We start from the raw sequence: 23,096 nt of genomic DNA on the forward strand, positions 1-23,096 counted from the left end.
TTCCACCTATTTTACCCCCTTCCCCAGCTATGTGTCATTCTCCTGAGTGACTCTGACTCTTATTCATGCAGTTGGGGTCCTGCCATCTCAATACAGAAAATGGAGAAAATATGGGGAAGGTATATGGTACAAGGGCAAGGAAACTGCTTTGGAGAGAAGATGAAGAGATGCCTCTTGTATGGGCTGAGGAGGAATAGATGGTTGGGAAATCCCTGGCCGAGAGGTGTGGTGCTAATGGAGGGAGGGGAAGAATGGGCCAAACTGGAACATGAGAAGAGGAAAGGGAATGGTGTAGCAGGAGCAGGCTGGGAGCTGTGTTCTGCAGCCACTGAAATGGAGAGGAGATGTTGTGTGGGCAGTGGCACTCAGGGAGCTCATGTCTGGAGCAGCAGGGTGTGGGGGGTTCAAAGGTGTGCTTTCAGAGCGACTGCCAGTGTGTGGCACACTGCATCCTGCCCAAGCTGATGCTGTTTTTAAATAAGCAAAATGTAGGAGTTAAAAACTCCTCCATGGCAGGCAGCAGGGGCTGCGTGACTTGTTGCCATCAAGGCCTTATGTGGAGGTGAGAAGGGTGGCACCAAGTCCGATGTGTTGGGAGTTGAGATAAATGGAACTGAAATGGAACCAGTTGCTCCTGACATCTAGGTATGAAGCACCACCTCCAGAAAGTAAAGAAACGAAAACAGCAGAAATAAAATTATTGCCCCATAGCAAAGCAGGAGATCAGTCTCTTCTCGTGCTACCTGGACTTGTCATCCAGCACCTTCCTTTTGTGTAAATGGATACTGTGCTAATTCCAGTGAAGTTCAGGGAAATTATTCGCATTTCTCACGTGTGTAAGAAGAGTATGGATTTAGGCTTGCTATAAATTACTGAAAAAGCATTAAAAGTAAAATTAAAAACTGCTGATTCATGGAAACCTAAACTTCTTTGGAGCTTCCTTCTGACCAAAGTCATGACAAATTGGGCAACAAATCCACTTTGGAATTAGAAATAAACATTTGAAGATGAAAAAAAAAATACTACTGTGAGTGTTGAGAGCTCTGAAACTTAGGCCCATGTTGGTAGCCCAGAAGTACCAGCTGCCTTTAGTCTGCTGTGAAGATTTACTATTTGCAGGAGGAGCCTGTTAATACCACTTGATGCTTTGAGGTTAAATCAATGTGCTGGAAGCCTTCTAGAGCCTGAGATGAACGATGCCATTACGTATGCAGAATATCCACAAAAGGGATCACAGAGAATAGTGTAACTGCGGGGCAAATGTGCCTGCAGTGCTGCTCAAGGACAACATGGGTGGCTGGGGAGCACTGATACTCCTGTGATGTGTCTGCTTAAAAGTGATGTCAACACCTTCCTCTGTAATGAGCAGTGCAAGAACTGCCAAAGGTCGAGCTGGTAAATTCTTACTGTTTTTGTTCCCCAAATATTTCTCAAGTCTCACAGCTTGCTTTTGAGACTCAATTTGACTCAGAGGGGTTCAGTACTTTTCTTACTTTCCTCTTGTTTTGTTTTGGTGGTTTTTTTCAAATCAAACCTTGTTAACTCTAATGTGGGTCTTAGCTGTCAAGTCCATTCCCTTGTGATTTGTGATGGCTTCCAGAGCTCCTGGTGGAAAAGAGCATACAAGTCTTGTTATTTCTACTGCGTGACCAAAGGTATGCCCTCTCTTAGTTGATGGCATACATTTTTCTTTTGAACTCTCTTTCCTTCTCAGGCACATTACAGTGTGCCAGATCTGCTCAACAGCACTCTTGCATAGCAGGTGAGGAGGGCGGTGTGTGTCTGGCTACGATTCCACGTGGAATAAAGAACAGCACAGTTTTGCAGATCTGAGAAACGGTATGCTTTTGCCTACTGTCAAAACCTCCTCTTCCTAAATCCCCCAGAGATGATGCTAATTAAAAGATCTATTCCCTGCCCCTCCCTCCCCCCCTTGATTCATGTCAGAGCCCTGAGTATAATTTAGATCTCATAAGTTTTGGGAGCTCTCAAAGTGCGCTATCTAAAGGAAGAATAAGCCTCATTTATCCACTTTGCCATACCAGGATTGAAGGTGCAGCATCAGGCCATGTTGATCTGTCACTCTTCCGCATCCAAGCCATCACTGTCTTTCCTGTGGTCAATTGCTCCTCTGGAAAAGAGCAAGTTCAGCTGCTTCTAGTCCCCCAGAGAAGCGAATGAGCAGTGCCTTTGAGCATGGTGATGCAGCAGTCTCAAGCCCAACAGTCACTCCTGTGTTTGTAGAAGGGAGAAGTCAGTTTTGTGCTCTAAGAGGAGCTATGTAACTACCACATTGGAATGGGGCAAGTAGGATTAATCCCTTCCCAAACTACTTTTGTATGGAGCACAAATTTTTGGTGCTTTCTGACTTTCTGATTGGTGGCATGTTGTGGCCTGTACTGGAGTACAAACTTGAAAGTCAAGTCATCTTCAGTTTTACATTATCCCTTTAGGACTAGGAGCTGATGTGCAACAGGACCTATATTTTTTAATTTTTTAATTTTTTTTTTTTTTTTTTACATTTTGGTGATCTTCTAGAAAGAAATGCAATTCATATTTTAAAAACATGCAGTTTGTCACTGAAAATTAAAATTGAAAAGGCTGGTACCCCACCCCCAGTCAAAACCCCCACGTGTAACTCAAAGCCAGACTTTGCCAGCTCACAGCTTGCTGCTTTTAAGTTGACGAGGAGCTTCTCCATCGCGGGGGTTTGCCTGCAACTACAGCAGCTAAACTCATCTCCCTAAATAGATGGATTCATTTAATTGAGACCAAAACCGGCTAGATCCCTCCGGACACAGGTGGGGATCCCTGTGCTGGGTGGAGGTAGGTGGGGATCCCTGTGCTGGGTGGAGGTGGCGTGGGGCTCTATGCCTTGCCCGGGGAGCAGCCCTCGGTGGCTCAGGGAGGAGGACAGGCGGGGAGGGCTGCCTCCACAAACCTGCTGGCATCCAGCTTTTGCCGCTCTCCGCGGCGTACGTTTTTTCCTTTTTTTTTTTTTTTTTTTTTTTTTTTTTTTTTCCCTTTCCTTTTTCCCTCCCTCTCTCCGGAGGAGCCTCGGCAGCCCTGATTTGCTGGGGAGCGGCGGAGGCTCGCTCTGGGCAGAGCCGGGCTGCGCTGCCGCTGCTGACGCGTGGCCGCCGCCGCGCCGGGAGCAGCCCCGCGCCCGCCGCCGCCGCTCCGCGGCCGAGGAACCTCCGCGCCGCTCCGGTGCGCTGCCTGCGGTGCCCTCCCCGCAGCGGGGAGCTGAGGGTATGCCCGGGAGAGCGGGGGCAGATTGCATCTCCCCCTTTTTTATAATATATACGTATTTATTTATATATATGTGTGATTGTGTATAGAGACATATATAAATATATATGTATATATATATTTACATCATTCTTAGGAGCCATTTTTAAGCTGGGGGGGGCGGCATGTGCGTGCGGCCAGGCTGCCTGGGGGAGCCGGGGCGGGCAGCGAGCGGTGCCCCCCGCAGAACGGGGAGGGCGGCGGGGGCTCTGCGGGGACACACACAGGCTCTGCCGCTCCCGCCGCAGCTCTGCCGGGGGACGGAGGGTGGGAGGGCGACTGCAGTTTTAATTTTTTTTAGGACCATACGCATTTCTGCGGGAAACTTCTGTAGGCGGCAGAGGCGCGGCGGAGGGGGCGGGGGAGGCGTGCGGCGTGGTGGGGCGCACCCCGAGCCCCCCTCGGGCCGTGCCTCCCCCAGCGCCCCGCTCACCTGGGGGACACGACACCTGGGGCCCGGCCGGGGCTGCGCTACTCGCCGTGGGGGGGTTACCCCCTACCCCCCCCCGCCCCGGGCCGTGGCTTCTGCAATGCGGTGGGTGTGGTTATGCACGGAGCACATCGCAGCCCCGGACCGCTGCAGTGGCAGCACCGCGCCGGCCCCCTCCTGGCCGGCAGCGAGGGGCCCCGGCGGGCCGGGCTGCCCCGCTCCGCCCCGCTCCGCCCCGCGCTGGAGGGACCGCGCGTCCCTGCCTGCCTCGCCCGGCTCCCAGGTGCTCGGGAGCACGGCCCGGACGCTGCAACCCCTCGCTCTCCCCCATCCCTACTCCTGGCCCCGCGGAGCGCGGCGTGGAAGTGTCGGCGCTCGGCCAGGTCTGTGGGGAAAGGGGGATCGAGGAGCCGCGGGTGCGAACAGCGTGCGGGCTGAGCGGGTCCGTCGGTGCGCCCGCATCCTGGGTGCGGCCCCGCGCCCTTGGGCTGCCGGAGAGGGACCGGGCAGGGTGGGCGGAATAGGATTTTTGTCTTTTTCGGTTGTCCCATTTTTCATTCTAAGACGAAACTTCATCATGTACAGCGAGAAGCTTAAAAACTCGCACTCCTGTGGTGATCGCAATAGCAAAGCGTCCCTGTCTGGCCTTGCGCTGTCTTTAATTTCCCTTGGGGCTGTGCTGGAGGAGGAAAGCGCTGGGTCAAGGCGGTTGTTACTCTTGCCGCTGTTCTCCGGCGTGTGCCCGTCTTTGCGGCAGAGATGGAAAGTATTTCCTCCACTGAATATGCACGTTGCTTCGAAGTTGGAGGGAAACTACTTACAATGTTGGAGTTCTTTTCTGTCAAAATGATTCCAAGTCAGAGGCCCGCTTGCCAAAAAAGAAAAAAACCTCCGGGTTAGGTGTGTCCCATGCGCATCTGTTCTTTTACAGCCTGGTGAGCTGAGTGATACATTTTTGTTTTAATTTTAGTGTTGTCAGCAATTGTCTCTGTCCGTAGAAAGCTGAAAGGTTTGTATAAAGAAAGCAAGTATAATTAAATCCCATAAAAAAATAAGAATATAAGCAAACTACATAAGGCTTGGACCAATAAAGGTCGGATGTGATTGAATGTATGCTTTTTCTCTAATTCTCTGGAGAAGAGTCCTTTCATAGAGTATTAAAAAGTCAAGATCATCATGCTGCATCACTGATGTTGTTAAATTCACTGGTCCTGCTGCACCTCTGAGTGTGTACATGCATAATAGAGTATAGGCAAATACTGCTGTGCTGGTCTCCTTGGGTTGGAAAGTTTCAGCTCTAGTGTGAGAATGAGACCTGCATGGCAATCAAGGGAGGAGAAGAGAGCCTGAGAGCACTGCATTGGGGTGAGAGCTCCTGGAAGTTTATTCCTTGTGGCACTGCACGAACAGGAAGGCTCCTTGAGCTGCTGGCATGCTGCAGACCTACTTGCTGCAGCAGAGAACACGAAACACATCGGGAAGCATTAAAAATACACTGGTTCTATTTAATCAGACCAGTAACAGCCCGGGCCTCCGCCCTCAGTAATTGCCTGCAGTCGCATCTCTCTGTTAGTGGTGCAGCTGATGGCCTTTTCTCCCCAAAGGCATCCCCATAGGACGAGGAGCTGGTGGGATGCGCATCAGGAGCTCATCCCATGGGCGCCCGCTGCTGCGGTGGGCAGGTTTCGCCTTGAGGAGGAGCAGCGGGGGAGGAGGGGCGCAGGGTGTGGCACCCATCCCCAGCCTCCCCCTGCGCCTCAGCCTCGGCGGCTCCTCGCTGGGTGAGGGCTGTGTCTGACTGCTGGAGAGCTGCACCAAAACTGGAGAGGGCTGGTTTGGGTTGGGGTTTTGTTCTCTCTTCCGAGAAGGAGCAAGTGAAGGTGAAGCTACAATTTATGTAATTTTCCATCTAATCAGGGTGAAATCTGTTCTTGTCTGTAGTGGAAACCTGCTGAATATTTAGTCCTTGATGGGAAAGAATTGTTATTCAGAGATTTTTTTCTTTGAAATCCAGGAAGGGGGAGGTGATAGTAGATTTGTCCCGCAGCAAAGTGGTCGCACCTATGTTTGTTATATTTGCTGTTTGATGCATGGTTGTGAGATCCATGGGGGTTATGCATGATTGTTTTCTTAAAATATGTAAAATGTCACTTCTTTGTATTTCAGGCATGATCTTGAGTTAACAGAAAGTTCTTGAAATGTGTTAAATGTGTTATTCACGGTGGGTGACATTCAGACTTGTTTCATGGAAATCTCATGTACCAGTAAATGACTGCTTGTTGTCTGGGGGAAAACGTCAAACCATTTATAAGTGGTTATAAAAGACTTCTTGTCTCTCATGAGATGAAGCATCAGCTTTATCTCTTGAACTACGGCATTTTCAACACAAAAGTGTGAAACTATGTGACTTAGTCACATCAAAATACATCCTTGGGTGAGAATCTGTGTGTGTTCAGTGCATGTTCAATATATGTTGGGCTTTGAAAACGAAGGGTGCAGGGAGGGCTGTTGTGATTCTGCAGGATTATGGTTTTTTGATGTGTATAGCATGCCCCTAGGATTTTGTGGTTTAGCGTCTTATTTATCACATATTTACAGGAAATATGTTATGGCTGCAGTGTTCGAATGTTCAAAGTGTTTTGTTCAAACAAAATTTCTCTCTAATCAAGTGAGTATAAATGCATGCACATAACTGAAAAATATGATTGCTGTCAACTAAGCTGAAAATTAGACTGAGAAAGTGTTTATTCTGGATGATGGATTGTTTTTATTTGTTACAAAAGTTATACAGTATAAGAGTGTTATCCAGAACTAGACTTAAATAAGCATCACTAAGCAGTCTGAGTCTTTAAAAGAGATGAATCACTGGAAGAATGACAGATTAGCTAGCTTTTATAGCATGTTTCTCTAAATTTTCAATCTCCAATGTTAGCCATTTATAATGGCTGGGGAATAGTCCAAGTCTAAATGAGTATATGGACACATGGCACTGCCTCTCTCAGTAGCTGGCTTGAAACACCCAAACAAGAAGGGCTTGTTTTCTTTGGGAAGATCTCCATTTCTTAAAGGGAATGCCCCAGGTAGTGGAGAAGAGGAGCATAAGCACTTTCCTTGGCTTCGGTAAGAGAAAACCTACATGCCCTTTGCTCCCTCCCCTGCCACTCTCAATTGTTGTCACCATCACCATCAGTGCAGAGGAAGCTCGGGAGGACTGCTGAGAACTGAGTACCTCTGGAAAAGCAGAAATGGGTCAGTATTTGGGACAACTGAGTTAATCTGAGACAGTGTGCTGTATAGACAGCAAAAGCAGTATCTCCTGCACTCTTCCTGAGTAATTGATATAATGCAGTTTGAGTAATTGTCAGCTTTTTGTCCCTGGAGGAAAATGAAATCTTTAAATTTTACTTGGTCTTTGTATCAGCAGGGCTGGCTGTTCTTGTATGAAGTGGATAAAAGCAAAAAGGAAATTATAATCTATTAAATCATGAATCTATTTGCATCCTATGGGATGCAGTACATGAAAGAGTATTACATAAATGAAAGTTTAAAAAATACACAGAAAAAAAAAAAAGAAATCTGGGGAGGGAAGCTTTTCTACATAGACCTCTTCAATTTTTACCCTTTTCTTTATAGATCTTGGAAATACTTTGTGTGCCACAGACAGAGAATCCTTTTCAGTGGCTTCACTGTCTATCGAAACTGATCTGTTGGCAAGCTGAGAAACAAAAGAAGTACTGAAATCTGCATGAGAATCACCCACCAGATGTTTGATCCCACTGAGAAAAGACTTTCAGTTTAGAGGGTTAAAGAAGAATGTGGAAACTGGGGACTCGGAGCATGTGTCAGGGATAAAGGGCTAGAATAAATGGAAAACATATGTGAATATAAAAAATAAAAAAAATTCCAGGAAGGGAAAGGGAATGTGAAGAGGAAAAAGCAGGATACAATTTTGGATACCTGCTCATGTGTGTGTATTTGTATGAAATAGATGTCCATTGGCAAATGGGATAGGAGGAAGCAGTCACAGCATTGCTCCATTAGGTGAGACTTGGGAGAAGAAAGCTCCTGTGTGGAGTAGAGAATCGTTGATGATTCTAGTTTTGGACTGTGTTAAAATTGGGACTGCCAAGGTGTAACATGTGCCCATTGCCTGGCTTTTACTGCAGCCTTTTTCCCAAAACAGGGGTTGGATTCTGTTCCCAGATGGGCTGCAGGTAACAAGTGAGGTAATAATTTGACGTGGCAAGAGCTTTGAGGTAATAATTTGACATGGCATGGTGGGCTTTTCCCTGTTGATGAACAATGGGATGTTCATGGGAGAGAGGTAGAGAAAACACCCGGCCCTGGCCCATGTCAGACCAGGGCAAGCTGTACACTTATGCCTGTGGTTTCCTTCTGCTCTGTAGTTGTGTCCTGCTCCTCCAGTCAGGATGTTGCCTATTGCTCTCCCTTCATGTTCCCTTTCCCTGGCTGCATTCACTGGCTGGATCTCCCTGTCTTGGAGCTCTTTGGTGGAATCCCTGTTGGAACCCGATCCTCTGGCACTCTCCGTTCTCCCCATCACCCAAGGAAGTGGCCAGGTACCTGCCCTACTTCTCCTCATTTGGATTATTCCTTTGTATTCCTCATCTTTAGAGCTCCATCCCTTGCAGTGGCTCAGTCACAGCACTCTCCACCTCCCTGGTGCCACGTGCTGGGGTGCACCAGCAGCCCTTTCTGTGGTGGCAGGAGGTGACACCGCTCGTGGCAGCCAGGGAACCTGGCACTGCTGGTAGCAATACAGCAGGAGGACTCCCTGCTGGTGGAGGTTACTTTGTTTAGTCCTTATGAATCTGAGGGCAATTATGTGTAACACCTCCAGTTTCCTAGGACGTACTGGCTGCAAATAAAATGTTTAATAAGCCAGCAAATGTAAACAGGCTGTGAAGAACAGAAGAGGGAAGAAGAAGAAAAAAAAAAAAAACAACAACCCAGCTCTTCCAGACCTAGGAAACATATGTTTATACTAACTGAGAGACCTGTTCTTGCACCCTGATTCACATCGGGGAGTATCTTAATCTGCCAGTCTTCCCACGGAAATCGGTAAGCCTGGCTGTGAAACAAGGCTCAGTTTGGTTTAGATGGATGTATCAAAATCTGACCCAGCCAAAGCATAGCTTAGGAAGCTGTAATCTTTCTAAGGACCCTGGAAATGATTACTTCACCAGGTGCTCTGTATTTATCGCTTTTCTCTTTCCATTAAATTACTGCTGTTGCAGAGCAACTGTTGGGGCAGACAGAGCTTAGCCCCTCTGCTCCCAGCATGGTGTGATTGCTGAAGGTGCCCCACAGATGCCCTTCAATCCATACATGGGCATATGCATGTATACAAAGAGAAACATCACTGCTTGCCTATGAGAGTTATTTCTAGCAAGAAATCTGGTACCTCTGCTTTGTTCCTAGTAGCGGTTCCTAACTGCCAGTAAATACAAGGTTCCTAACTAGTAAATAGCAGTTCCTAAATAGTAAATACGGGGTTTGATAAAGGTAAAGACATGGGTGATGCATAAAAGTGTGTGCTCAGGAAATAGGGTCTTGTAGTTTGGCCAGACAGTCTTGATAGTCCAGGCACTGGTTTCACAGAACCCTTTGTGTGGGGCATGTGGCAGAGGCATTGTCCAGGGAGGCTGGGGAGTGATGTGCAGCTGCCTTTTTGGAGGTCAGCATGTCACTTTGTCTTGAAACATAAAACACAAGTCTCACTTCTACTTGAGGGGCTTGCCCAAGGCACAGGGGCTTCTTGTAAGCAGGTTTCTTAATTGATCATTTTTTAATGATCACCCAGTTTGCTGACACCAGCAGGCGGTTTGGTGTGGCTGACATGCTGCAGGGGAGGGATGGCATTCACAGGGACCTTGACCCTCTTGAGAGGCTTGAGAGGTGGGCCCATGTGAACCTCTTGAAGTTCAGCAAGGTCAAGTGCAAGGCCCTTGGGTCAGGACAAACCCAAGCTCAAATACAGGCTGAGAGATGGATTGAGAGCAGCCCTGGGGAGAAGTATTTGAGGGTGTTTGTGGAAGAGAAGCTCAACATGACTCAGCAAGGCATGCTCAGAGCCCAGAATGTCAGCAGCATCCTGGGCTCCATCAAAAGCAGTGTGGCCAGCCAGCTGAGGGATGTCGTTCTCTATTCTGCTCTCAGGACACCTTACCTGGAATATTGCTTCCACCTTTGGGTCCCCAGACCAGGAAAAGTGTAGACATGTGGAGAAGATACAGAGGAGGGCCATGAATGTGATCACCTCTTCTATGAAGACAGACTAAAAGAGTTGGGGCTGTTTAGACTGGAGCAGAGCAGGCTCTAGGGAGACTGCATTGGGATACTTCAATTAAAAGGGGCTTACAGAAAAGATGAAGAGACTTTTTACATGAGCATGTAGTAATAGGACAAGGTGATATAGCCAGGTTTTCTAGAGAAGTTGTGGATATAGAATATACTGAGTTGGAAGGGCCCCATCAGGAATCATAAAGTCCAACTCCTGGACCTGTGCAGAGCACCCCAAGGTTGACACCATGTGCCTGAAAGCATTGCCAAAGACCAGGCATTCAAGGCCAGGTTGGATGGGGCTTTAAGCAACCTGGCCTAGTGGAAGGTGTCCATGTCCATGGCAAGGATGTTGAAACTTGGTGAGTTTTAAGATCCCTTCCAACCTAAACTATTCTAGGATAATGACCGTACATGGGTACTTTAACCATGTGTCCCACTAGGCAAGTGCTGTGGTAAAATCTCAAGAACTGCCCTGAAAGGAGGAGCCCAGCTGTGGGGTTGAAAGGTGAAGTGAGATTACAAGAGTTTTTTTGACCTTGGAATTTGTCTTTTTCATTTCTTCTGTCTTTTGCATTTAGATCGTTCCAGAAGACTAAGGTTTTGGTCAATTATATGTGCTTAAAGAGAAACACTGTAATGTAGTTTCCACTGTACTGGAGCATTATTCTTGTACAGCTGGAGCTGGCAGCCTTTCATTCCCTTACCACCTCCTTTTTTCTCCTAAAAATAGCAGCACACTACAGCAGTATTATAGGAGAGGCAGAAGAACGTTTCCTGAGCAACAATTTTTGCTGGATAGTGGTTGAGGTATCATCAAGAGCAGATTTGGGGGAAGTTGGAGGAAGATATAAATAGAAACAGAACAAAATGGGACAGAGGCAAAATTGGTACTTAGAGGATGAGGCTGGTCAGTGAAAAGCCTATGGAAGGTGATGTTCACTGGGCTGTGTAACAGGCTGCCTGGGGAACTGGGAGAAACCTCAGCACTTGAATCATTTAGGAGTTGTCGAGACAGAGCACTCGGCAGCACTGTATGGGTGACAAACTCACGGTGCGGATAGGAGGCGTGGGTGACATGACCTAATTTCAATCTCTGATTTCTATGATTTATTAAAGAGTTTTGCAGACTTTCTCTTAGCGGGCTTAGAGCTGGAATTTGAAGCATGGCAATTAGAAGGATCCTTTAATACTGTGCCAGCACACTGTCGGGATTTCATCAGTTACTTGCAGGGGTAGTGTGCTAAGTGCAGCTAACAGAGGTTGGGGGCAGGCTCTATGCCAGCTTAGATCTGGTATTGACACTGGTTTGCTTTCTGTCTTCAGTCCTGCTCTCAGTGCCACTACTTGTATTTGTGGATTATAATCATCTTATTCATGGGTGATAGTAGATATTTTGGAAAAAATAAAACATAAAAACCACCACCCACAGCCCCTTCTCATGACACCCTATTTAATGACACTCTCAAGAAATAGATAATAGATGATTTGTCTCACTGTCCTGATGTCAGGAATCCCTTTGTGCCTGGGTTGGAGAAGCAGAGCCAGCAGACAATGCTTCTACCCTTACTAGTTTTCCAAGACAGGGAGAAAAGACGGCACCCATTTCCTTCATCAATATATTTAAATATATTCAGCCAGGCTTTCTGTCTGCATAAACAATGTACCTACTTTTATTTGCACAAACTAAATATGCCACACAATTATTGTGATGGTGAAATCCTGATATAACTAAATTACCTGAAAGCTTAACTAAAGATACTTGAAAAGCCGACCTTACCCTTCTAAGTGTTGGTGCTAAGGTTGTTATTTCTGAGCTTTTACCCATTGGCCACAGTTCTTGTGAAGCTCAACCACACAGAATTTCATACTTAAGGCTTGAAAGTATTCCACCCTCATCTGCTACTTCTGTGACTTAGATTTCTTGACTTACTCTTCGTTGTGTGAACCTGAAACTGTTTTTCTTACACTTGCATCATATATAAACTAGGAATATTTTTCTGTGTAGCTTCTCTGCCAACATGATAATCCAGAGCAGTAAAGCCAGACCTTTTCTCAGCCCTAGGGGACAGTGATTGAATTAAGGATGCTGAGCTGAAGAATAAAAAAAAAGTTCTTTCTTTTTAAATTTTTACCAACTTTCCATTGCTATGCTGTAGAAACAGACATAAAATGTCTCTTGTCAGTACAGGGCAAACTGCATACCCACACGGGAAAAATGGTTACACTGACCAGAAGGATACCAGCAGCTTCTGTAACAGGAATGTCTGTATTTAAGCAAATGCTTTACCTGGCTTTGGACTCCCTCCCTCTCAACCTTCAATGCTGTTTTCTACCCATCTGCTTTGCAGACGTGATCATATGTATTTTCCCCATCCCTTATTGTTCTGAATCACCTTGCCTCACGCCAGTAGAAGTTTGGTTATTGCAATTTATTTTCCTGTTTCCCTGTGTCCTGCATTTTCTATCATATGAACCTCCCTTTTCCAACTCTAGCCAGTGTTTCTTCTGTCTAAAAGCAAAATAGCTGGTATGAAAAAAGATGCCCCCGTGACCTTCTGATCCTATGATGTTGCTTTGAAGAACACAGTCAGTGTAGTTATGCCTCCTTTTTTTAACCAGTCTGTGGAAATCGATAAAAGTGTTGGATATTTCCATAGATAGGTAAGAAATATTGCTATGCCTTTTTTTTTTCCCTAAGTAAAAAAAGTGCTGGCATACGCTAGAAGATGGGGCAACAAAACATCATGTTAAAAACTTTCTAATTGCTTAAGAAGATAACCCATCGCTGTCTGGCTTCCAAGCAGTTATAAAGGGATAAAATAGATACATTAACTACATATATTATGTACATACTACATTATGGACTTCCCTGAAAATGCTTTGCCACCTTTCCTTTAAGGCATGCCAAGGTTATCATCGTTCCTAACCTGCAGAACTATGAATGTGCTTCCTTGATAGTGTCCTCTGTGCCTGGAATGTTGTTGTAGGAAGAAAAAGCTCTGCAGGATAGTATTTGGCAAACAGATCAAGGTCTCAGCCAAGGAAATACATTATCTGTTAATTTTCTAAACAAAACTAGCTCAGTTGAAGGCATGTGCTTTGTATCTGGTTTCCACTGGCTGTATTTTGATTTTGTAAAGTAGATGTGATATGCAATTATTTCTGCAAACGTGACGTTGTTTAAAAAACACTAGTTGTTAAATATTTCTTAATTAAATGTTGGCTGCTGAGCCTGAAAGAAACTGTCCAGCAATTCAGAAGGGATAGCACAAACATTAACAAGAGTCTGAATAAGAGTTTACATAATGAACGGAATTATTTCCTACTTGAAAACATACTGGAGATGTGGGCTGAGCAGAACTCACTCTTTGACTAATCGTGTTTAAGCCCAACATCTTTAGTTTCCAGGTAAGGAATCCTGCTTTCTGCTGGCATTTAGTAATTTCATTTTAAGGCCTTGGATAGCCTACTCTTAACCTACTATTCTGAAGCTGTGATGTATGGAAACACCATTTAATTAACCCTCTGGAAATTTTTAGAACTTTATTTCTTTCTCAACTCTAGTAGGACATGCAATGAGGAAACTATTGATCACTAATACTCGAGAAGCACAAAATTGGGACATAAGAGTAATATATAGCATTGCTTGAGATAGCAGTTCTGCAAAATGCATGATATCTTCCAGAATTGGAGTGATGAGGCATCATGACAAGTGCATTCCGTTAGAAAAAGCAATTCCTTGAAAACTCAGTGTGAAGTTGGAGCATTTCAGACTCATCAAATAAGCTGAATTGGAAGGGACCTTCAAGGATCTTCAAGTCCAATTCCTCCTGGCCCTGCATAGGACACCCCAATCATCACACCATGTGGCTGAGAGAGTATTGTCCAAACACTCCTTGAACTCTGCCAGGCTTAGTGCTGTGACCACTTCCCTGGTGAGCCTATTCCAGAGCCCAACCACCCTCGGGGTGAACCTTTTTCTAATATCTAACCAAAACCTCCTGTGACACAACTTCAGGCCATTCCCTTGGGTCCCATCACTGGCAAATGAAGCAGTGACTGGCAACGGGTAAAGTTTCATTCAGTTTTAAATAAAAAGCTCCTCAGAGTCTTTAGTCCTCCCTGACAGGGCCACAAGTGCAGAACACATAGCTCTTTCCATGTGCAGATAAAGATCTTAGCTTCATTTCTCTCACCTTCCTTGCAAACCACAGCATTTCTTATCAGTGGGCCTGCCCAGGGTCCTCCTCTGCTTTGGAAAACAAAAGGTAGGAGGTAGCAGTGGGGACAAGGACGAGGTCCTGGGCCCTCCTGGCTGTTGTGCTTGAAGGAGCAGGACTTCACCCTGTGGTGCTGCAAGACATGGCTTCCCCTTGTCAAGGATGTTCTGTAGTAGCTCCTGGGGCTGGTGACTGACTGACTGACTGCTCTGCTTGGTCTTTTGTCGTAGGCGCCGCCAAGATGAATTATTCAGTTTGTCAGGTGAAAATTTAGATTACATCAGTCACACCTCTTCTAGAGTTATCCTGTGATTAAAAATGACAAACGGGTTTCAATGAAACACTGTTTTCATGTTCTCCTAACCTCTCAACACATACGTGTTTGAAGCTTAAGAGTGTCACACGCACTCTTCAAAATCTATCTTTAAAATTATATGTTTAATGTAAGGAGGGAGAAAAGTTTCACCTATAGTTTAGAGAGAACTGCAAGTGTATCCATTTTCAGTTAAATATTGTTCTTTCTTGCCTTGCTACTAGGAACAAGTCATAGCTGTTCAGGCTTTGAATTTCTGCACCTGTCTGGCATGATCTCTTTGCTGAGAAGTGATGCTTTTAGACTTAACAAAACCTGAATGATTGATCTGGTAGCCTACCAAAATAGCCTTACAGTAGCTGATAAATCCTGCATAGTTATTGAAATCCATTTAAACCTTAATTTTAAATGGTTAACCTCAAGCAGAAGTATAACATGGAAAACTAATGCAGTCCTTTCCTGAAGGTGCCCCACTTTGTTTAAATGGCTGGTAACTTCCAGCAAGGCTAGAGCCTCATCCCCTATGAAACCAGCCTGCAGTTTCATAAACATGAAGGCTGCATCTTGGTGCTCAATTTTACTCTGCCTCCTGAGGCAAAAGGCAAAACCAAAGTGTGCTGTGACTCCTGAACATGTTGAAGGAGATGCCTAAGTGGCTGATCCCCAACATCTCTGAGTCTTCATTAATAGACTGCAGGCTCTGGGCTGTCAGGATTGCCAGCTGGCACTTGCCAATCACACTATGAATGGAGCCTGCTTGCTGTTTTCAGTGATGGTGCTTCAGCAGTCAAGCAGATGTTGCCCTACTCTATAACAGATAGTATTGGGAGATACAGGCTCCTGAGTTTTGGTGTGCACAGTTGCAGAGCTCTGGGATTGAGGGTGATGTACATGCCTCTCCAGCCTTCAGGTTCGAAGGGGGCTCAGAGACTTTGTGGGCTCAGAGGCTCAGCAGGCATCCCAGACATTTGGGGTTCACAAAAATAACAGCAGTTTTTGGCCGTTTTGGGGGGTTTTCTTGTACTACATCTGAAGGGCTTGTGGATGATGAGTCTTCTGAGCCCCCCATGCTGTGTGTCCACTGGGTGTTACACTGCCTTCACCTGCTTTGTTCAGCTTCCTCAGGGTCCTGTTATGTCATGTTGCAAAAAAAATAAAGCATTTGCTTCAGACATCTTCTCCCTTTTTCAACTGTGAAGCTAGTAATTTTCTTATAAAATATCAAGTCCTCTTGAACACTGCAAGAATAGTGCCAGACGGAAATGTTGTCAACCAGCTCTGCTGTGCAAGTAATCTCTTACATGGATGTGAAAAGCACATTTTCAAGATTGAAGTGCTAACCTCAATTTACTGTTGCAATCTAAAGTAAGATATTAGGCCTTTTGTTATTTTAATTCAGGCCCCTGTTTAAATGTTGGACTTGAATCAATCAGCTTTGTAAATGCTGTTGGTTATACAGTTCTTTTTAGTATATTTTCCATACAAAATGTGTAAACACATGCAGTGCTTATGCTTCAGTTTTCAAGCTCTTTGCATTCCAGCTATTGGCACTGTAAAAATGCATTTGTTTAATTGTTAAGATAATACTACTTGGCCATTTAATTTCCCTGGTTAAAGATGAGACAATTTGTAATGAATAAAAGATTTTTAGGCAAAAACCTGTAAGAGTAAGAGGCTTTGGTTCTAGTCCATGGTCTTGGAAATTGGAAAAAGAGCTTTTTAAGGACTATGTAGAAATAAATGATGGATATTGGTGCCATCTCTTAGTGTGGCAGCTGGAAAGTTTAATTATAGGCTGGGAAGTCAGTTAGGGATTAAGGAAAGTGTTAGCAGAAGGGGTGAATGTTAATGACAGCTGTTTGCTGTAGGCTTCAGTGAGGCAAAGAACATATACAACATAAGTGTAGGGACAAACATATGCTGGCTTTGAAAAAACCCCAGGCCTTTGTGCCTTGGCACGTGGCACCAGTTTGTGTGAATTCATTTTACCATCTCACACATGTGGAGGGGGGGAAAATTCTTTCTTTCAGTTTCGGAGTCCTCAGCACAGGGGAGCTTGTGTTCGCAGTTGGAAAACAACACCTGGGCCAGGGATAAATATAAACTGAGAGAGACGCATGTACTGATATCCTCATTAGGAGAGTGGAATTGGCCTGAGAGAAGGGGATCCATACAATGAAATGTCTGGGCTGAGGCCCTGACATCCACATGACTTCCACTGGCTTTGCTCTTGTCCCAAATAGCACACTGCCTGTGCCTGCAAAGACCTGTGATCTAAAACAGGTTACAAAACACATGGCATGGAGAGCAGGGGTTGTGGGTGCCTTGTACCTTGTGTTGCAGAGGTTAGAAACTTCCACTGCTGAGGTTAGAAAGAGTGCAAAGGGCAAGGATGGTTACAGCCAACACAGTGCTAAGGCTGAATCAGTCTTCCTGTTCTGTCATTTTCCTAGGTACTCAGTTTAGGTTTTTTCATTCAAGTGCATTCAGTCTGTTCTGAAAATAGTTAAATAGCGCTTTTTTCCCCCCTTCTATGAAACAGGTTTTTCACTATATAAATTTTATTTGAATGAAGAGGAGTTGGAAGGGATACGTGCTATACTTAAGCTTGCCAGTTGCATACATGACTTAACAAGTCTGCTTTCTAACAAAAACTGCCTTCTGCAGTAACCAGATGTCATCCTCTGAGAGGACAGAGAATGATAACATAAGCTATCTTTTGAAAAAACAAAATCCACCAAAAAATTATCAACCCCTTCCCTCCCCCAAACCCAAGAAACAAACTCCCAAAGGCAACCCAAAAAACCCAAGGAGTCCACAAAACCCAACCTAAACATCCAGTCTTTTTGTTATGAAGACTGTTTGAAACAGATATGCATTCATGGCTTGCTAGTGTTTCTGCTCTTCGAGAAGTTTGGATTTATCCTTCTTATGTGTGAGTTTTAAAATTGCCTTCTATTCAGCCATAGTAGTAGACCTGCTGTACCTTACAGACTGCTATGGCCACAGTATTAGAGGAGTAAAGTCAGAGAATCATCTTCTCCAAAATTGAACTAATTTGAATATGTGTGTTATTTATAATACATTTCATAGATTTATAGCTGTATGTGATCTTCCTTAACAATTAAAACCTGCAGTGCACAAATACGTATTTAGCTTAATAAGCTGCAAAACTGTGTCCTATGAGACTTCTGGGTGTTACAACATTGAGGTTGTTGTGGAAATAATTCAGCCTGTCTGCACTTACTTGCATGTGACCAACCATAATATGGCTGTATAGGGTGGTACAGTTGAGTGCTTGAAAAATAACAAAACAATCTCCATTAAAAAATTGGAAGCTTTTGGGTGCTTGCCAGTTTTGGTTGCAGCTGGAGCTGGGTGGTTGAGTGAAGGGGCTGATGATGTCTTCTGTCCTTGCTGACTTGAGTGGGTGCCTGGTGGGTGCAGTGGCACGTAGGGGTTGTAGGCTCCCACTCTGGCACAGCTGCTTCCCACTGAGAAGGGACAAAGGTATTTACACCTCTTCTTGGAGAGCTTACAGTCCATGGGAAGCTGTCTGGTGTTGGACAGAAACCACTTAATGTGCTATTTAAAATTCTTTACAAGAATTCACAGCAGGCTTTTCCTGTCATCTGAAGCATGAGCAGAGGAAGAGGAAAAAGGAAAAAACCCTAATAAAATGCATCCCACTTTAGGGGTGGTGAAGCTGCACACTTGAACCTCTGTCACTTAAGGTTATGTCAGTGCAGGTCGAGTGATGTGCTGAACTGCAGATGAAATAGTAAAAAATAAAAAAGAATCCTTGTCTTTTTGAAGGCAGCACACTTCTACAAGACTGTAAAAGATTATAAATGGGGTGAAACAGGGAAGAACCTCGAATGTGTGTGTTTTGGAAGTTGTGCCCTTGATTGTGTGCCTGCATATGAACAAGAGAAGAAATCTCTAACTTGCTCAGTCTGTAGGCTGCTGTGGTTTTCTGGGTAGTTTTAGGTTTGATTGGATTTTTTTTCTCTAGTTGATTCTTCTCTCCTCCTCCCCCTGCCCCCTCCCACTCTCCTTTGGAAAACTCATTAATTGCAGCTGTAATTCTGGGGCTTAGATGCAGTTCTGGGCACACATGACCCTGCCATACTCCTGGTCTTATTAACTACTAATGGATTAGACAAAAAAGAAAGTCTCAGAACCCCACCCTGAAATATTGCAAGCTGCTTTTCTGCTTAAGAACTCCTGAATATCCAAGCCCACACATGCATCCACTTAAGCCAGCTTGAACTAGCTTCTCTGCAAGTTTTCAGTTGTCTGAGTGCCAGCCATTGTCTAGCACTTGGTTGGAACGAGGCAGTATCTTATACTGGCCTGTCAGCCCTTTCTTGGCTTCACGTCCCCAAGGCACATGTGCTGTCAGTACCAAAGGGAGGAAGAGAACGTCTCTTCGGTAGTGTAATGTAGGCTGGGGTTTTGTTCCTTCTTGAGAAACCACTATCGAAATTGTTCTTAAAATACATGTTTAAAGGAATCAGTCTCAATCTCTCTCTTGATTTTGCTGTTTTTTCATTGGTGAGGCAGAACATGTAGTTCATTTCATGAGCGTATTATGATGCCCAGATTAACCTGAAATTGCAGTCTTTCCTCACCATTTAACTTTTGGTTCAGTAAGGGTTGAGGCAAACATTTGCCAGCATACTGAGAGGAACCTGACACTTCTGTTGCAAATAACTTTTCCCCAAAAGCACTGCTTGCATTGGAACAGTTTGGGCTCTGGCTTGCAGCCATGGGTTCACCTAAGCATGTTACACGAAGTGACAGGTAGACAGAGGTAATACATATTTTAATGTGCTTGACTCAGCTAGAGACCATAAAATGAGGTAGACTAGACTTTCCTTTCCTAGCAGATGTGAGCTTGCTCTGAATTTATTAATAAGTTGTGACACTGCCAGCAAGGCCACTTAGGTGGCCTTAATGGCCCTGTGGGTCTTGAAACTGGACAGAAACATTGAATTCCTGCCTTATTTGGAAGGCGTTCTCAGCTCCTGTGAAACCATTACAGCAAACATGCTGGAGATCAGCCTGGCCAAATTTCTAATGTCCCCAAGACCTGTCAAGGAGCTGCTGTGTGTGTGTCAGTGGATGGAAACTGCAGGTGAAATTGGAAATGTTTCCAATTGGTGCTCCCTAATATTTTAATAAATAAGAGAGTATTGTGGCATGAATGCACTTTGGATACAGGGAGCTGCAGTTGTTCTAACATAAATCATGTGCACTCTTGTCACTGAAACTAGATCTTGTATGGCAATAAATGCTTTAATTTTTTGAATGATACCAAACAAAAGAGAAAGGGCTTTGGAAGTATAACATTTTTTAAAAATCAAATAATATCTAGCTAGTAAGTGGGACTTTTTCCTCATTTTTTTGTTGAATGAAATGTAGCTAAGGTGTTTTTTATCTACTAGGGAGATCCTTAGGCAGCAGGACTGTGGGGAAAACTGTGGGATTATGAATGGACCAAAGGTTAAAACGATGTTATTAATTGTCATAATGTGGTGAAAATATTGAACTCTTTGCTAGCTGGAGGTATGACGAGAAGTATTGTTTTCAGGCATAAAAGCTGTCCTTTGCAAGTTGTTCACCATCAGTAAGGACAGTTGATCTTCAGCTGAAAATAGGGTTTGGATGCTATTGCTCTGGAAAGAGGTGAACTGATAGCAAAGAGAACAAAGAAGAGAAGAAAGAGCGTGAGAGAGGACTAAAAATAGGACTTGCCAGAAGAGGCAGAGGAGAGAGTGGTCTGAGGGGCAAACAGCAGCTGTCTGTGAGCTGCAGAGCCATGCTATGCATCCACTGTTGTCAGGGTGAGGAGAACTTAGTACATTTACAGTGGGAAAAATTAGGTCAGACATTTGGGAAAATTTTCATAAACAGTAAGGCTAGGGAGCCATTGCAATAAGTGGCCTATGGGGAACATGTAAACTTCAGCGTTGTGGGATTTTAGTAACAGGTGACATAAATATGTGTCGTACAGAGTTTAGACAGGGGGGGCTGGGAAGGAGGCCATGGAGTATTGAAGTCAGTGTGTAAGATGAGCTCCCTAATTAAGATCCAATATGTATCTGATGTGCTTGTTTGTTGGCGGTGCTTTTGGCATGTTTGCATGTCTGTTCTCTCAAAGAAAATGTGGTCGCTGCTGCTCTAGGGATAATTAATGCCATTCTGGAGCTGGGGGAAGAGTTAGTTTCTTTCTTGCTGCTTTGCAACCCTTTAAAGCGATTATTCCTTGAGGGTGAAGTGGCTGTGGCCCCAGCTGTGGTAAAACACATGCATGGAGTGAAGGTGACAGAGCGCAGAGCAGGTTGGAGCCCAGCTGCAGGGTACCACTTCCCTGGAGCATTCGTGACATCCAGGGAGGGGGTGGATTACCTCATTCATTTTTCAGTTGAGATGTAATGGCCCTGTGAATTCTGGCATGGGGTTTTGTGTCCTCACAGAAAACAGACTGCAGACTGAGCAGCAGAGAGGAAGGAGAGGTGAAATGTGTCTCTGTTGTTAATCTAGCATCAGACGTAGCTCTAGGAGAAACTTGTGGTTGTTGAGTTACCATTTATGATGCTCTAGGAAGTAACTGTATTTCCTACATGTTTATTGGGTCCTAAGAAGGTTGAATTGTGCACTAAGGCATTGAAATTGTTTGATATGTTAACTTTGATTCTTGAGCATGTCTTTCCAGTAAGGAGTGAGACAGTTACCCAGTTGCCTTTTTTTTTTCCCCACCCAAACTACTGTGTAGTGTGGAATGTAAATGAATTTTACATGCTGTGACCTGAAGGGTACTGAAGAAAATGGATTGGCATAAAAAATCATCATTAGTTACAAAGCACAGCAGTCCTTTGTCACTTGACCAGAGAGTCCTGCATAACAACAGAAGGAAAGATGACAAAAGCCACTGTTCATGGACTTGTTTCACTGATTTGGTCACTTACCTCATTCGCACATGAGACAAGTTTGAAACTCAGCACACTAAATAGGGTCCGGTATCAAAATATCAAAATTTCTCACATTGTTTCTGAATTGTAGCATTCTCCCTTAAATTAAGGTAGATTGTAGTGATGGAATTAGTTGTTTGTAGCCTTAAAAACACACCGTCAAACGTTTCGCAAAGGTATGTTTAAAGAAAAGTATGTGGAGAAGGAAATAATTTAAGTTTTAAAGTAATTTGTTCCAGAGTTTGGAAATTGCAGCGTCTAGCTTAATTACTTTCACTTCTCCTCTCAAATTATCAACTTGATACAGAGTATTTTTTTATCATCCTCTTAAATGCTCACTCTGTTGAGTAATCTAGGTTTATATGACTGACTTTCTTGAAACCCTAATGATTTAAAAGCTGCAAAGACCTTTTCTTCCTCTTTCTTCTGCGAAAGTTTGTCCATCCCCTTTTACTCTTTTTTTCTTTTTTTTTTTTTTTTAATTTTTTTTTATTATTGTCATTAAGCTGTATTTCTGCAACTTTCTACTTTCTTATTTTCTCCTCCTCCCTATTGTTGTTTTTTTTCTTATTTCTAACCACTGTCTTGTGGGGGCACTTTAGGCCACCTGTCTGTCCCAATTGCCTCAACCTCTTCTGTCCTCTCCGAGCTGCTGTCGTTTCTATGTGTCTGAACTCCAAGAAGGTCATACACATTGCAGAGGAATTGCCAGATCTGGTGACAGCCATCTTCAGAGACAGCATAATCCAGTATAACACTGGGTCAAAAGTATATAATGTAATTACTATGGAGCTGTATGTGGAGCATTTCAGGGTTTAATAGGTAAAAAGGGTTAGAGCCTCTTTAAAGATAGCTATTTTCTTTGTCAGGCTGTATTGGATGCTGGTCTGCAAATCCTTGTGGTTTGGTATAGCTGCACAGATGGTGAAAGATTTTGGCTTTACTGGGATGTTACATGAAGACACTGAAAGCTTGCTCTTAATTCCTTACAGAGCTGATCATGCAAAGGACCCTCAGAACTTAACTAGTGTGCACTGGGAGGTGTGAACAGGCTTCCTGTGCTTTGGAAACATGTAACTAAAATGGTTCTAAAACATATAATCAGAGTGTGACTGGGTCCTGCTTTCTGGCTGATTTTAAGTGAGATCACTCTACAGATGTCTGGACTCACCATAAATATACTTGTTGTTCGTGTGTTTCCACTGACCAATTTGTTCCTAGAAGTTGCTGCTCCCACACCATCCTCAGATCTTGGTTTACATCCAACACATGATTTTACAGCTGGTGTCTATGAGGGGTTAGGGCTGACTGCTAGTATGTGCATTTGAATTTCAGAGTGGGGGGGAAATGTTGAACTGCATTTTCAGAGGATGCTGGAGAATGTTTTTGCAGTGACAGTGTAACCTGGAGCACACGTGTCAAGGGCTAGCTGCCCGTGCCAATTGAACAGTATTTTTGTAATCTGCAGCAGGTAATTAAAGCTCTGGGGAGTGTGGAGATCCCAGAAGAGTTTAGATAAAAAACCCTAGCCGTCTGTCTGATGACATGGGTTTGGTTGT

The 23,096-nt window shown here is 44.4% G+C and overlaps 1 protein-coding gene across 4 annotated transcripts in view; it reads left to right on the plus strand.

Annotated features, from left to right (window-relative positions):
- The first annotated feature begins 3,152 nt into the window (after positions 1-3,152).
- Positions 3,153-23,096, plus strand: part of EPB41L3 (erythrocyte membrane protein band 4.1 like 3) — a 96,865-nt gene continuing 76,921 nt past the window's right edge. For 3 of the 4 annotated variants that reach the window (XM_066329332.1, XM_066329343.1, XM_066329351.1), the window contains exon 1: positions 3,159-3,252. The gene's annotated coding sequence lies outside the window, so the exon portion shown is untranslated. Of the gene's footprint in view, positions 3,253-23,096 lie in introns of all 4 variants that reach the window. The other variant, XM_066329323.1, reaches the window with a different exon arrangement.

The sequence above is a fragment of the Sylvia atricapilla genome, chromosome 1, assembly GCF_009819655.1.
Source record: "Sylvia atricapilla isolate bSylAtr1 chromosome 1, bSylAtr1.pri, whole genome shotgun sequence".
Lineage (NCBI taxonomy): Eukaryota > Metazoa > Chordata > Aves > Passeriformes > Sylviidae > Sylvia > Sylvia atricapilla.